Genomic DNA, 15893 nt, shown 5'->3' with positions numbered 1-15893 from the left:
CAAAACACTGATCTGTTCTCCCGTGGACCTCCCTGTAATGTCCTAAACATCGTTAGTAAATAACAGGCATGGGAGGACTTTGCCCCAAGAGCAATGCATACATCCAGATACTGGCATCTGTGTTATTTGTATTCCTACGGAATTCAGTTCAGTTGCTTTCTACAGAATTTTCAGAATCCCCTTAATGATGGTATGTCAAAAGTTGAGAACAACGAATTTAAGAACTATAAATGAGTAGGCATGAAAAGAAACAATAATTCAATGAGGAATTTAGCATTTATTTTTACTAGGCCACATTATCATATATGTCCTTTTTAGAAACTGTGTGAATATAAGTAGAGATATTAAAAAGTAGAATAAACTACTTACTCTCCACATCAAGAGAGGAGAACAGAGGTATATATAAATTCCAAGCAGTATACGTTCCAAACCTCAAAATCCTTTTCTGGAATTTGGCCTGGAATATATAAATCTGGACATATAAGTACAAATGTTACTCATATAACTATAAATATGTGAAGCCTAAAGTATTTGATTTTGAAATGCAGTCAGTTATAACTTAAGACACATTTAAATATACTCCATTTCTGTTGGAGTTCAGCACATCCCCTGGAAAAAATGTAGGACTTTATAATGGGAAAAAGAAACCATGGAGAATAATTTGAGGATGATTTCTAGTTGATAATAACTTTTAACATTTTTTAGACGGAGAAGTCCATAGTGTTACTTTATTGTTTTTGTTTTACTTTATTGTTTTTTAATGTTTATTTATTTTGACAGAGACAGAGAATGTGAGTGGGGGAGGGGCAGAGAGAGAGAGAATCCCAAGAAGGTTCCACACTGTCAGCACAGAGCCCAGCACAGGACTCGATCTCACAAACTCTGAGATCACGACCTGAGCTGAAATCGAGAGTCAGAGCCTTAATCGACTGAGCCACGTAGGCGCCCCATAGTGTTACTTTCGGTGAAATCTAGAATTAATTCTCAATTAAATCTAGAGTTTACATTTGGAAAAAAAAAATTAGCTAAACCTTCAATAAATTCAACAATAGCAAAGCATTATGTAATTTCCCCAGATATGGAGGAAATAAAAAAGGGCTTCCAGTTTAAACAAAATATTGTGCATGGTTGTAAGGAGCAAAAGAAAAGTGCTTTGGAAATGGCAACGTACTCGGCAGGCTACCAGGAGGGGGGCCTTAGAGTAGGGCGGTAAGGAGACTGGCTTTGCAGCCAGATTGCATGTGTCCCAAATCTTGTACAAATTCTCTGCACCCCAGTATCCACATCTATAAAATAGGGATCATAATAATTCCTATTACTGCTATGAAGAGAAATCAGCACATGTAAAATTCTCAGGACAATGTCCGGCATATAGAAAGTGCTCCGCTAATGTTGGTAATGATGATGGGGAGATGATGATGCGAGTGTTTTTTGGGGGGGGGGATGAGAGTACAAGAGGAGGAAGTATTTGTTTTTGAAAATGAGGGAATAACCAGCTAACCCAAGCTGCTTAAAGAGGAGTGGATTGAATACTAGAAACTAATTAGGTTTGGAATTAGAATGGAAAGGGATACCCAGTTCATAAGTACGTATTCTAAGCTGAGACAATTGTCTTTCTTGACACTCGCAGAAATATTATTAGCAGCACTTAATTTAAAAGTGAAACATTTTGAGCAGTTATTGCACATATATCAAGGAGCCACAAAATTACAGTTTAAAAACAAAGTTTAACAAGAATGTAATAGTAAGTATCACAGACATTATGAAATGATGATGTGGGATAATAAACGTTTTTATTGCCACAAATACGGGATGACGGCATTATTCAAGAACAGTAGAAAAAAATAGCCTGACTCCAGAGAGAGGGACATCTCTCCACCAGACCTTTTTCCAGAGCAAAGCTGTATTTATTCTTTATGCTTTTGACCGAATTTTGCCGCCCATTTTCTGAAAGAATGGCCCCAAATTCTATACTGGAGAGCCAGGGCCACCTAAGCCTTACCTTTTGATGGCTGTGACCCATGTCCCTGAGCGGTGCCATTGCCCCCCGCCCAAGAAGCTTCTCAAGGCCATCCAGCTCTGCCCACTCACCTCCCCACTTGCTTGCTTCATGGCTTCCTCTGCCTGGCTGAGCAGCATGCCAGAACTCTGCCTTGGATGCCCCTTCCCTCCTCTCTGCCACTGACACAGGCTGGGCAAAATGGCCCCCAAAGACGTCCATCTCTGCTTCTCTACCAGCTGAGGGAACTTGTCTGTGGGCTATTTCAGGTCCGCCAAAATTATTCCAGCAACACTTGGCAAAAGCCCAGGCTGTGAGATTTTCAGGCTAAAAATGGAGAATCGGGGCCAATATTCTTACTCTAATTTTCTTAATTCCAAGAGTTTAAAAATAAAAAAATATATATGTGTGTATTCGGTAAAAGGATTGGGAAGCAGCTGGGCAGCCTGGCTGAGAGGCTGGATAAAGACAGAGCAGCTGTGTTGGTCTTAAGCCTGAGCTGGCTGTGTAACCCTTGATTTCTTTGAACTCTGGGCCTGAGGATTCAGAGCCGTAAAACAAAGCTAACAAGTGTTGAGCTATCTGATTTCTTGCGAGACATAAAGAGGGGAGTTGATTGTTAAGCAGTTTGCAAATGGAAAGTATTGCAGAAATGCTTATAATAAAAGGCTTATTATAGCACTTTCCCAGGTTCTGGGACTACTGTAATGGGAAGGATGGCACACACAAGACCTAACACGTCTATCAAAGAACTGGTGGATGTCTGCAAAAGTAAATACTCTATTATATACCGTGATATCTCATATGCCGATCAACATAACAAGTCTAGCTGGACAGCCGCTCTAGTTTAAGATAAGCAAAGCAAGCCTGGGAGCATTTTAAAGCCATGTATACACAGGTAGATACAGTTAAAGTCTGTTTCAGTGGGAGGGTAGGGATGAGGGGTGTGTCATACCCCGTGGTATCGTCACACTACCTTATATAATAAAGTGCCTAGCATTCTATGTGTCATATAGTAACTGACCAATAAGTCATCAGTTCTTTCCCTTTCTCCTAGCATTTTGCCCTCAGTGGGAGATGACTTGGGGAGAGGGTCATGGGAAGTTTTGAGTGCCAAGGGCACACAGTCTAAACAAAATCAGGTTTGCTATACAAACGTAGTCTCGGGACGATGTTTGCCGTCCCTTCCTTCCTACGAGATTGTCACCCTATGTCATGCCTATGAAGACGTTTTTGACCTGTCATTAGTTATCTTTCATTCAGTGAGTGCTATAAAAATCCCCGTTGATTCAACTACATCCGTGATGGACACTGACAGTGTTCGAAGGTTGTGATTCCCTTTAGTGAACACCGCTGAACAGATTCTTACTTGTTGAGTATTGCTTATTGCTTCAGCGATCTTTATAAACACTGCCAAAAGCCTTGAATCTTCTCTCAGCTGAGTGTATCTTTGGGGTTGTTTTGGATGTTAAAGCTAACCTTTTGGCAGAGAGTGAGTGAACAAGGAAAGGGGAATTGAGGTAGGAAGCAGTTTGCGGAAGGATCCTTGGAAAAGAAACCTTTCTCGCCCTGCGTTACATTTTGCATTCCATTAGAGACAACGGATTGAAAACAAAGCACAAATCTGGCTGAGAACCTGAAAGGCAAGTTTCAGCAGGAGTGAATTTTTAACAGCCTCAAAGAGGGGGTTAAAATGAAATTCTGACAACCTTAACTACACTTTTTCTCCAAGTATCGCTATAATGATAAAAGGTGAAGTGTCAGCAGTCACCTATTATTCTGTCGAACAGCACTTGATAATTTTTCCTCTGTGGGAGCACTTGCCCCTTTATAGTGTTGACTCTGCGTTTTGACTGACTGCCCAAAGATCACAATTACTGAAGCCGTTTACCTGCACTTGGGCAGCACAGCCAGGACCGGTTCTGCATAGCCAGATCCTCTGGGGGTTTCCTGTTGGTGGCTTCAGATAAACAAATGAGGCCTGTGATATGGGCTATTTACTGCCCCTGGTTTTTGAACCACTTCAATAACCTGTCTTCCTCCTTAAGCTTTGGAAACACACTGATAGTCATGTTTTCTGAAGAGGAGAGCCCAACTTCTTTCTGTGTGTCAGGAAAATATCTTCATACATCAAAGCGACACAGAGGCTCCTTTAGAATATTCTAGAAAAGTAGACACTGCCTTACCACAAAGTGGTGAAGGGGTCTTCTATTTAATTCTGTTTGTGTAACATGCATCCTTTGAACAACTGCTGTGTTCACCAACCTGGGGCATCTGCTGGGGGAAAGCTACCAAGATGACAATTACACAGACCCAGCCTGCAAAGAGGCTTATATTTTGTAGGAAAAGCCAGATGAAAGGTATACATTATTGAGGTAAGTAGGCTGACCAAGCAGGTAGCCTACCTTGAGCTTAGAAACTGGAATATTAGAGTTGGTTATGACCCATCAAACTCAAATGCCTTTGGGGCTAAACAGGTAAAAGAAATGAATGAAGGATGCCCGTAAGGACCGTAGCACAGTGGAGGATGTGAGCACCATTTAAATGGAACACCATCCCTCAGTTAGAGCTGTCAGTGCCATGCAAGTGCTGGCCCATTATCACCAGGCTTTCAGCTTTTTCAAAACTTTTTTTTTTAACGTTGACAAGTACTTCACCAGGTCTAACTCCTGAAAGGGTACATACAAAAAGAATTCTAAGAACCAAATGTGGCCTATCGGCCGGTAGTTTTTTTCCCTCTGGGTTATGGCATGTGCTGTTATAAAATTCCATCTCATTTTCATTGTCATTGGTTGTCACAGGTTAGGTTGCATGGGAAGCTGATTCTGAAACAGAATTCAGCCAGGAGGTGGTTTACTGGGGAGTGTTCTTGAGATCAACACCTTTAGTGGGAAAGAGAAGGAAGTAGCTCTGGAGAGAGAAAAGTTGAACTGCCATGCAGTCTCAATGGAGGTCTTGGCCAATCTCAAAAAGGCTAAAACTGGATGATCCCTCAGAGTTGCTCCACGTTGATTGAGGGGACAGGGTCTTTATACCCAGCATGGACCAGTCGTTGGATGTGGGGTGCTTTGGGAAGGGGTGTGACTTTGAATGATGGCCTCTTCTTGACTAAAGAAATATCCATCAGGACCAGCAGCACTCCAAGTAGCTGGGGAATCAGCCCTTCTTCTCTGAAGGGGGATCTGGATGCTGCATCACAGCAGCCATAAGAGGGGTAGGTAGATTTTTCTACATGGGCTGTGTTGTCCCTGAAAATGAGGGGCAAAGTCTCAATCATCTTTGAACTTATCTGACTCCATGCCCTAGAGAAGAGAGATGATCTCATATGCATCATTTGCCCCCATTCCCTCTTTTTCGTCCCCACTTCTTGCTGGCCTGTGTACCTCCTACAGAAGCTATTGGAACAGAATTCCTAACCCCCCCGGAGGAATTCCTAGCCGCTTGATTCAACTCAGAGCTATAATGTTGTGGCCTACAATACATATTGTCGGCATTTGTAAAGATAAAGATTCAACCTAAGTATATGGAGATGTAAAGAAATGTAATGATTCACTCATATTTACAACATATGCTTTCTGATAGCCTACTGTGTGCCAGGCACTGAGCTACCCACTTTGAACAAAATATATTCTCTGCATGCAAGCAGTTTGGTATTTGGTTGGCAATGCAGGTGCATAGGTGCTGTCACAGGGCAGGTCGCAAAAGTTGTCTTGGAAAGCCACTTGGATTAAAACCTGTAGTTAGAAACAATTATAATTATCTTGGTGAACAATAATTCACCAAGGCAATGCCAGTTGGGCCAGAGAGTGTCAGATTATAAAATGCGTTAAGAAGATAGTCTCTGCAAGATTTGGTGAATATTATTAGCAAAAATGTAGAGTGAGGAAGTGAGGACCCTAACACCTTGTCCAGGTTGCAGGCTTATACATGATTGTAGAATGGGAAGGTGGAATGAATGATGGGATAACTAGAAAGAAAAATCCAAAGCACAAGGTATAAGCTACCGATAAGATGTAGTTTAGTGCTTAATAACTGTTTATGGAATTTATTCCTCCTTGTGAAGTAAGGCACGCAGACATTAATAACTCTTACATCTGTCATATTTTGATAACTATAATTAGAGCCATGGACAGTGCACTATGGAAAGACTAAGGGGAAGAAGGCATTAACTCCAAATGATGAGATGGGAAGATCTTCTGGAAGTAGGCTAATGACGATGATGATAACAATAGCTAATATGAATCATTGTTAAGTACTGAGGACCGTGTTAAGTGCCTTTTATGTCTTAACTCATTTAGTCCTTTCCGCAATCCTATAATATCGACACTATTACCATCCTCTCTGTATAGAGGTGAATAAACTGAGACTCTCAGAAACATGAAACAATTTACCCGAGATTTGATGAGAAGAAAGTGGTGGCCCTGGAATTTGAACTCGGGTTATCTGAAGCCAAAGTCTGCTGTCTTGTCACAAAATTAGACTATCTCCCACTTGAAATGGACCTGGAAATAAACATGGGAGAGCAGAGCATTCCAACTGAAGGGAACTGTTTTTCAAAGGTCTGATGATACTTCAAGTTGAGGGGTGGGGAGGGGAGAAATGCATGAGGTATGACCAAACGTGAGATACAGGGCTGGGAGCATGGTTTGAAGTTTAAGTTCAGGAAATTAGATGAAATTGTGTTGCTCAGTGGCCTTAAATACCAAACTGAGGAGTTAGGGTTGTGGGAGGGGAAGTGGTAAGATCTGCATTCAGAAACAATAACTCTGTGAAGGGGTGGACAGATACATGGACATACTGGAGGCAGTGCTACAGAGAAGGCCCCTGAATATTGTCTAGGCACTTTGTACGCAGGACGAGGACAGGGCCAGTAGAAGGAATGGAGGGAAGAAATGGGAAGGTAGGAGGTGGGAAACAAAGGGTTTGGGGAGTGCAATGGCTCAGGTTTTGAGTTTATGACGTCGGGAACACAGGATGAACATAAAGTTGGGTGCAGAGAGAACATGAGCTCACTTTCGGGTTGTAAGAATGGAAGTTCGGGCCTCAAGAGAGAGGCTCTGTCTAGCAGAGAATTGGGAACCCCCCCCTTAGAGGTTCTGATGGACCCTGGAGCTTAGATAGGGGCTGAGGTTAAAGAAAAGGCATCTAGGCTGAGAAGTCTGAAAGTCTACATTTAAAGAGAGGGCGAAGGAAGATGATTTTTAAAAAGTCATAGTGTACATCATATGATTAAATAAGTGAGTGCTCCTGTAGCCACAGGCTGTGAAAGAAATATGTGAAGTTGTAATTTTAGGGTAAGAGTTAATATTTGAGATTGGGTAAAATGTTTCAGGAGAAAGGTGAGATTAACACATGATGATTTGTTGTGAAATTTCCTAGAAGCTCAGTAGGCCAGTTCCATGTGGGAACACAGCCCTGACTTCCCATGGAGGGTGGTGAGGTCGGGTTGTCCCAATGTCTCAATTGTTTGTTGGCTACTCAGTACACATATCTCCTATTAAACCATCATATGATGCTATTGAATTCTGACTTTAGAATAAGTGTAGATTATTCCTTTTATTCTAATGACAACATAATTGCCGGATCCATTTTTATGATATATAGTTCAAAATTCCCAACATTTAAAAGTACTTTATGTTAGATATAACAGGAAGGAGCAATCCCCCAGTATTTGAAGAGTGTGACAAGACAACCAGCCCATCTCTGCTCCTCCAGTACATACAAATGCTGTGTGTGTGTGTGTGTGTGTGTGTGTGTGTGTGTGTGTAAAAATTATAGTGTATTTTATTTTTGTCTGGGAATCATCTGGCAGTTTGGGTGCTCCCCTAGACACAAGTGAGAATGTCAAAGCCAAGAGTGGAAAGAAATTTCTGTTGCAGAAATTTTCAACATAGTTTATTCTCCCAAATAGCAGGCTTGTGGCCAGTTGTCTTTCCCTAATTATTAATAAAAATTCAGCATTTCAAACTAGATTCTCATTCTCCAGCAGTTATTAATAGAGCTCCATGTTTAGGACATCTGCAAGACATCATTTATAACAGAATTCTTGACATACCATAAAATTCCTATGTCTAATAGGAATTTAAGGTCTACTTAAAAATGACAATCAGGTTGTGCCATTTTTCTTGGTAAAAAATTTCTCTTCCCCAATGAAGCCTTACAGAAAAATTATGCCTTTACTTAAATTTTATTTTAATCAAGGCATTACATTTATGCAATCATAAATCATATCAGTCACAAATCATAAATGTATGGCTCAATGAATTTTTACATATGTATATACCTGTGAAGCCACCAGCCACATCAAGTTATAGAACATTTCCAGCACCCAGGAGGCTCCCTCTCTCATTCCTCCTCACTGTCAATCTCATGCCGCAAAGGTAACCTCTATTCTGACTAACCTCTAATGGTCTGTGATGCATAGGTTTTAAGTGTAATACTTACACATCAATACATTCTGAACCATAGTTATTGGAGTGTGCTAGAATATTGGGAAGTACTCTTGACTTCTTTCCAGAGGTCACTTGTTTAAGAAGAACTCTTTGTATTCAAGTGAATAATCCTTGGGCTTCTGCAATCAGAAATGGCATACTCTAATTATACTAAGGGTGAATAATACCAACAGTGGAAATTATACTGAGTGAATGATTTTATGAAATTCTGCCCTCTAAAGGAGGTCATAGATTTTCACCCATTTTCACAGAATCAGATCTCTGCTAAATTCTGCTCTCCTTTCACTGTTCCCCCAGGCCTAAGTGTGCTGGTGGATATCATCTGAATGTGACTTCTTTGTACCCATCAAATAAAATTATATAGTATAGTATAGTATAGTATAGTATAGAATTGATAATACCTCATAATACTTCATCTTATAATCCTTATCTCCAACTCTGGAAGTTCTCCTGGTTATGATAGTTTCCAACACATAAGAATGCAGAATTTGATAAATGACAATTCAAGAACATCCCTCTCATTTAACAATTCGAGAACCCTGGAAACAATGCTAAGTGACCTTTTTGTTTTTTCTGTTCTATGGGCCCTGTTCTGTGATGATATTCTAAGTCCAAACTTGACCAATGTCAGGAAACCTAACTTAAAAGATCTTAGGCACATTTCTTCAGCTACATCTTGGTGTGGCCCAGGTTGCTGCTGCTGCTGCTGAGATAATCCTCCAGACTAGAAGGCATCTGAGAGAGACTAGCAAGAGGTTACAGAGAAATAAAAGCAAAGAAAGATCTCTTTGATTATTAAGTCCAAAAATTCTTGGGGCGCCTGGGTGGCGCAGTCGGTTAAGCGTCCGACTTCAGCTAGGTCACGATCTCGCGGTCCGTGAGTTCGAGCCCCGCGTCAGGCTCTGTGCTGACGGCTCGGAGCCTGGAGCCTGTTTCCGATTCTGTGTCTCCCTCTCTCTCTGCCCCTCCCCCGTTCATGCTCTGTCTCTCTCTGTCCCAAAAATAAATAAAAAAACGTTGAAAAAAAAAATTCTTCCCTAAGTGTTGAGAATTTGCCTTCTAGAATTGTTGCAGGAGCTGTTAATTCTGTCAAGGGAAGGGAAGGTCAAATTAGGTTAACGAGATTTATTTGTTCTTTAATCAAAAGTAAAGAGAATCTTAATTCCTACACATTGCTCCTTTCTGTGAAAAGACTATGACAATGGTACTTAATTTCCTGGGAGAATTTTCTAACACCTTTAATGAGGGGAAAAAATGAGTGTTTGCATGAGTATGTAAACACACGTAAGAATGCGTGTGAGATCTGTTTATGCTTGAAATAGAACTGAATTGAGTTGGCAAGAAAAGGGAATTGTGTTCATATGCAGGTTTCTTAGAGTTACAATTATAGCCCTAGTGACAGGATAACAAGAAACTATTTAATTACCTTTCTAGGCTGCTGAAGACATTTTGAGGATAACCTTGATCTCATGTCATCAACAAAATATGTTATGACATATTTGTTTTTATTCAGTACACTAGTAAAAATGTAAACAAATTCAGATACTTAAAATAAAAGGGGAGTCATTTTTACTTTTTACCCCCATCATTTCCCTTAGTCTCAATCCCTAGATAACAACCATGGTTATTAGTTTCTTCCAGATGTTTTTTAGTGCAGCTATAGCATGGATCGATACATGGGTGGATGGATGGATGGATGGATGGATGGATGGATGGATGGATGGATGGATTAGAGTGATTATATATTTATTTATCCCATTTCTGAGTCACTTACCTTCTTGAGGATTTAATGATGAACAAAAATAGATACATCACCAACTTTCCTAGAGATTATAGTTCAGCAGAGGGAAATTGATGCTCATTCACACACACACGTATAAGTAAATGCAAATTGATGCTCATTCACACACACACATTATAAGTAAATGCAACGAAAAAGAGTGTGTGAGTTTCTCTGAGGAAGTGACAATTGCACTGGAATCTGAAGGAAGAATAGAACACCGACTTGGATTTAGAGGGAAAGGTTCCAGACAAAAAACCGTTTTTAAAGAGGACCATAGCTTGTTCAAGGAACTGAAGGTGCCTAGGATGGCTGGCAGGTAGACTGAGAAAAAGGGGAAGTGTATAGTCAGAATCCAGTTAGGAGGCTGTCACAGAAATATAAGGCAAAGAATAAAGGCAACTTGGACTGGTATATGGTTGAAGAAAAAGGGAACCATTTCATGGTCTTTGGGAGAAGACCACCTGATTTAGTAACCAATTGAAAGTACATGGCAAGGAAGAAAGAAACGGATATTCTGTTTCTTTGTTTTTCTTTGTTTCTTTGTATATATGGGATTATCCTATTCATTGCTCTGACCTTGCATTTTTTTTCTCGGAATAAATTGTTTTGGAGATTTCTTCCTTCTCTTTTCAATAATGTCTTTTTAAGAAGCTCACTATATTTCGTGGTACAAATGTGTCGTAATTCTTTCCACCAGTACCTCACTGATGGACATACAGAGTTTGCTTCTGTTTTTTGTTTCTGTTTTTGTTTTTATTTTAAGGGGGAGTGGGTATTTAAGGCAATAGTGCAATTTAAAATAACATACTGTACATTTCAGTTTCAAGTTTGGGCAAATGTGACCCAATAAATTCCTACCAGTGTTAGCTGCTTGTTTAACAAACAAGGTGGTATATTTAATATTTGATAAAGATTTTCAGATTGCCCTAAAAAAAGATTACAGAATTTTATGCCATTACCAATAATCTGTAAGATTGCTTGGGTCCCCATTCCATTAACAATTTTAACAAAGTTTTTAATTTTTGCCAGTCTGTAGTAAATTCTATAATTTGCCTTCCATTAAAATAAGTTTGAGTGCATCTGTGTTATTGGCCATTAGTTCTTATTTTTAATGTGAGCATCTTATTTCATCATATGTCTAATGATTTTTTTATTTGTAAAAGATTTTTGTTTACTAAAGATATCAAGTCCTTTCTCTAGCAATAGGATGAAATTATATAAAAATATATAATCATTATCATAGAGGCCATAGATACCAAAAAGGCATTTAACAAAATTTATTCATCTTTTTGTGTTTTGAGCTCCTTTGTCTCCCTTTTCTGTTTACTACTATCTTTTCATCTTGTCTTTGCCTCATTCTTTCAGCTCATCCTTTTTAATATCTTCTCGGACGCACAGTATTTGTTGTATATGTTTTTCTTGTTTCTTAAGGCCTTTTGTCTAGAATATATTTTTCATTAGTCTTTGATACCTTTCTCTCCCTTACTCTCTTCTCTTTCCTCTTCTCCTTTCTTCATGTTTTTTTCTTTTTCATATTTGCCATATCATTTGTTTTCATCTTCCTCATATTTAATGTGGAAAGTGCTATCTAGACCATCTTTTTTCAAATATTGTATCCAATGAACATATTTTTCATCTTGTTTTCTCTAAAATCTGTTTCTTTTCTCTAAGAATGTAAGTGTAGGACTGGGTATTACTGGGATTTTACAATTGCTTGAAATTAGAGAAAGATTCAGCTGGGAAACATAGGAAAAGTTGATGAATCTGGGCTCTGCTGCTTGTTCTGCAGCTTTATTTAGCATTTTATGCTGGTATTTACTTTTTTAAGAAGGGACATAGTCTTGGGGTGCCTGGGAGGCTCATTTGGTTGAGCGTCTGACTCTTGATTTCAGCTCAGGTCATGATCTCCCAGTTTGTGAGTTCAAGCCCTGCGTTGGGCTCCATGCTGACGGTGCTGAGCCTGCTTGGGATTCTCTCTCTGCCTCTCCCCCCCCACCGCCACCCCCACCACTCTCTCAAAATAAATAAATAAACAAACAAAAAGGGACATAGTCTTATCCATGGAAACCCTTAGGTGCAGATTATGCTGTAATTTGAAAAGAATATTTGGAGCTTTTGCTTTTGACTGGCAATTCTATGCACTTAATTCTCCAGCTTCAGCTCCCCCTTCCAAAGAGTCTTTTCACCTTAAGTGAGTCAGTGTGATGGTGGTGGGTCAAGACTTCTACTCTAATAGCCCATCCTACAAAAATTTTTTGCAGGCTGCATTGCCTGACCCTTCAGAGTACTGCCTTCGGAATTATGGGGCATTTGTCAGATCCCCCAGATTTGTTCACCTCTCCCAGAACTGCTTTGCTCTCCCAACACTGCTTTGGAAATAGAATCACTTACTTATGGATCTATCTCTCTTGCCCTAATCATCATCTTTTGATGCTATTTTGCCAGATTGTATCTCTACCTTCGTGTGAATGTTGCTGTTATTTAATGTTTGAAATTTTTATTCACTTTACCAAATTTTGAAGAGGGGAATTTTGGCTGCATGACCTTGGCTATATCTTTTACTCTTTGGGGATCACATTTTGTTATCTGCAAAATGGGAACAAATAATTGCTACCCTTTCCGTTTTTTTAGGATCAAATCAGATAATTTATTAGAAAGTGCTTTGTGATAAACAACAACCTAACAGGCAAGGGGGGAAAAAAGGCAGTAAAATAGGAAAGAAAGAAGTAAAACTGTTTCTATTTGCAGGTGACATGACCTTATACATAGAAAAGCCATAAAATTCCTTCAAAAAACTACTAACATTAATAAACAAAGTCAGTGAAGTGGCAGAATACAAAATCAATATACAGAAATCAGTTGCTATTCCATACACCAACAACAAAGTATCTGAAAAAGAAATTTTAAAATTCCCATTCACAACAGCATCAAAAAAAAATAAAATCCTTAGAAATAAATTTTACCAAGGAGGTCAAAGATCTGCACACTGCAAACTATAACACACCGATGAAAGAAATGGAAGAAGAAACAAACAAATGGAAAGATATGTTCACAGATCAGAAGTTCATGTTAAAATTTCCATACCACCCAAAGCTGTCTGTGTCAAAATCCCAACAACATTTTTTACAGGAACAGAAAAGGCAATCCTAAAATTCGTTTGGAACCACAAAGACTCCAAGTAGCCAAAGCAGTCTTGAGAAAGAATAACAAAGCTGGAGGCATCACACTTCCTGATTTCCAACTATACTGCAAAGCTGTAGAAATCAGAACAGTATGGTGCTGGCATAAAACAGACATGCAGATCAGTGGAACAAAATTGATAGTCCAGAAATAAATCCATGTATACATGGTCAACTAATATTTGGCAATGGAGTCAGTAATATTCAATGGGGAAAAAGATGGTCTCTTCAATAAATGGTGCAGGGAAAACTGGATATCCCCGTGCAAAAGAGTGAAACTGGACCCCATACACAAAAGTTACTCAAAATAGATTAAAGACTCAAATGTAAGACAAGAAACTGGAAAAGTGCCTGAAGAAAACACAGAAGGAAGTCTGCTTAATATTATCTTGGCAATGATTTTTTTGGACATCACCAAAAGCCAAAACAAGTGGGACTGCGTTGAACTAAAAAGCTTCTGTACAGCAAAAAATAATGAAGACAGCCTACGGAATGGTAGAAAATATTTGCAAATTATATGTCAGGTACAGAGTTAATATCCAAAATATTCATACAATTCAAAAACAAAAACAAAAACAAAAAACAAATATTCCAATTAAGAAATGGGCAGGGATGCCTAGGTGGCTCAGTCAGTTAAACATCTGACTTCGGCTCAGGTCATGATCACACGGTTTGTGGGTTCGAGCCCCACGTGGGGGCTCTGTGCTGACCGCTCAGAGCCTGGAAACTGCTTCGGATTCTGTGTCTCCCTCTTTCTCTGTCCCTCCTCCACTCACACTCTGTCTCTCTCCGTCTTTCAAAAATAAAGATTAGAAAAAAAAATTTTTAATGGGCAAAGGACCTGAATAGATATTTTTGCTAAGAAGATATACAAATGGCCAATAGGTATGTGAAAAGGTGCTCAACATCACTGATCATCAGGCAAATAAAAACCAAAACCATGATAAAATACCACTTTATACCTGTTAGAATAGCTATTATCAAAAAGACAAGAAATAAGTATTGGAGAGAATATAGAGAAAGGGAATACTGACGCACCATTGGTAAGAATGGTATACACGTTATAAAAAATAGTATGAAGGTTCCTCAGAAAATTGAAAATAGAACTATCATCTGATCCAGCAATCCCACTTCTGGGTGTATATCCGAAGGAAATGAAATCACTACCTTAAAGAGGTATTTGTACCCCCACGTTCATATGTTCAGTGCAGCATTATGTTTAATAGCCAACACATGGAAACAATATAAGTGTCTATCAATGGATGAATGGATAAAGAAAAAGTTTGTACGCACAACACACACACACACACACACACACACACACACACACACAGCAATATTATTCAGCCATTAAAAAAAAAAAGGGGGGAATCCTGCCATTTATGGCAACATGGGTGAAACTTGAGGGTATTATCCTAGGTGGAATAAGACAGAGAACGACAAATACTGTATAATCTCACTTATATCTGGAATCTAAAAGAAAATAAACTCATAGGAACAGAGTAGATTCAAGGTTTCCAGGAGCAGGATTTGGAGGAAATGGGTGAAGGTGGTCAAAGGGTACACACTTCCAGTTATAAGGTCATTAGTTCTGGGGGTGTAACATAGAACATGGTGACTATAATTAACAGCACTGTATTATATACTTCAAAGTTTCTAAGGGAATAGATTTTAAAATTCTTACCACAAACTTAAAAAAAAAAGTAACCGTGTGAAGTGATGGATGTGTTAGCTAATACACACATGTGAAATCATCACATTGTATACCTTAAACTTACACAATTTTGTGTTACTTATAGCTCAGTAAAGCTGAAAAATAGAAAAAAAAAATGGTGTTTCATGAGATGTAAAATTCTTTAAAGGTGTAAGTTATTCTTACCACTGTTTGCTTAGATGGGACACACACAGACAAAAGTAAAGATTAGGATGATATACTCTGAGCACTAAAGTGATAGAGTATGTGTTGATAGGAAGGTATGGTTAAGCATGTAGGGCTGGAAAGTAAAATGGACTCGAAAGAAATAGGAACTCTGTGATGGAGAGGAGTAGGGAGGGTACAAAGAAATGGGGGATGTTGAGATGCCACCAAGTTCTCTCAGTATGTTGAGAGACCACCAGTACCACAATTTCATTGAAATAGCAGGGTCATAGACCAGAGTAGGAGGGGACAAATGCAGAGTTAGGGAGGAGTCACTTCACAAAGACTTGGCTGAGAAACCTGGGCATTATTCTGAGTGCGGTATCAAACATGGGTTTGGTTTTTAAAACCTTAGCAGGAATGGGGCGCTTGGGTACCTCAGTCGGTTAAGCATCCGACTTTGGCTCAGCTCAGGATCTCACGGTTCGTGAGTTCAAGCCCCGTGTCTGGCTTCTGTGCTGACCACTCAGAGCCAGGAGCCTACTTCCGATTCTGTGTCTCCCTCTCTCTCTGCCTCTCTCCCACTCCCACTCTGTCTCTTTCTCTCTCTCTCAAAGATAAA

At 39.4% G+C, this 15893-nt stretch overlaps 1 protein-coding gene across 1 annotated transcript in view; it reads left to right on the top strand.

Moving 5' to 3' along the window:
• Positions 1-15893, top strand: part of THRB (thyroid hormone receptor beta) — a 335135-nt gene that overhangs the window by 55486 nt on the left and 263756 nt on the right. The gene's annotated exons all lie outside the window — the stretch shown is intronic.

This window comes from Panthera tigris, chromosome C2, assembly GCF_018350195.1.
Source record: "Panthera tigris isolate Pti1 chromosome C2, P.tigris_Pti1_mat1.1, whole genome shotgun sequence".
NCBI classification, from domain to species: Eukaryota; Metazoa; Chordata; class Mammalia; order Carnivora; family Felidae; genus Panthera; species Panthera tigris.
This window is presented reverse-complemented; position numbering and strand designations above follow the sequence as displayed.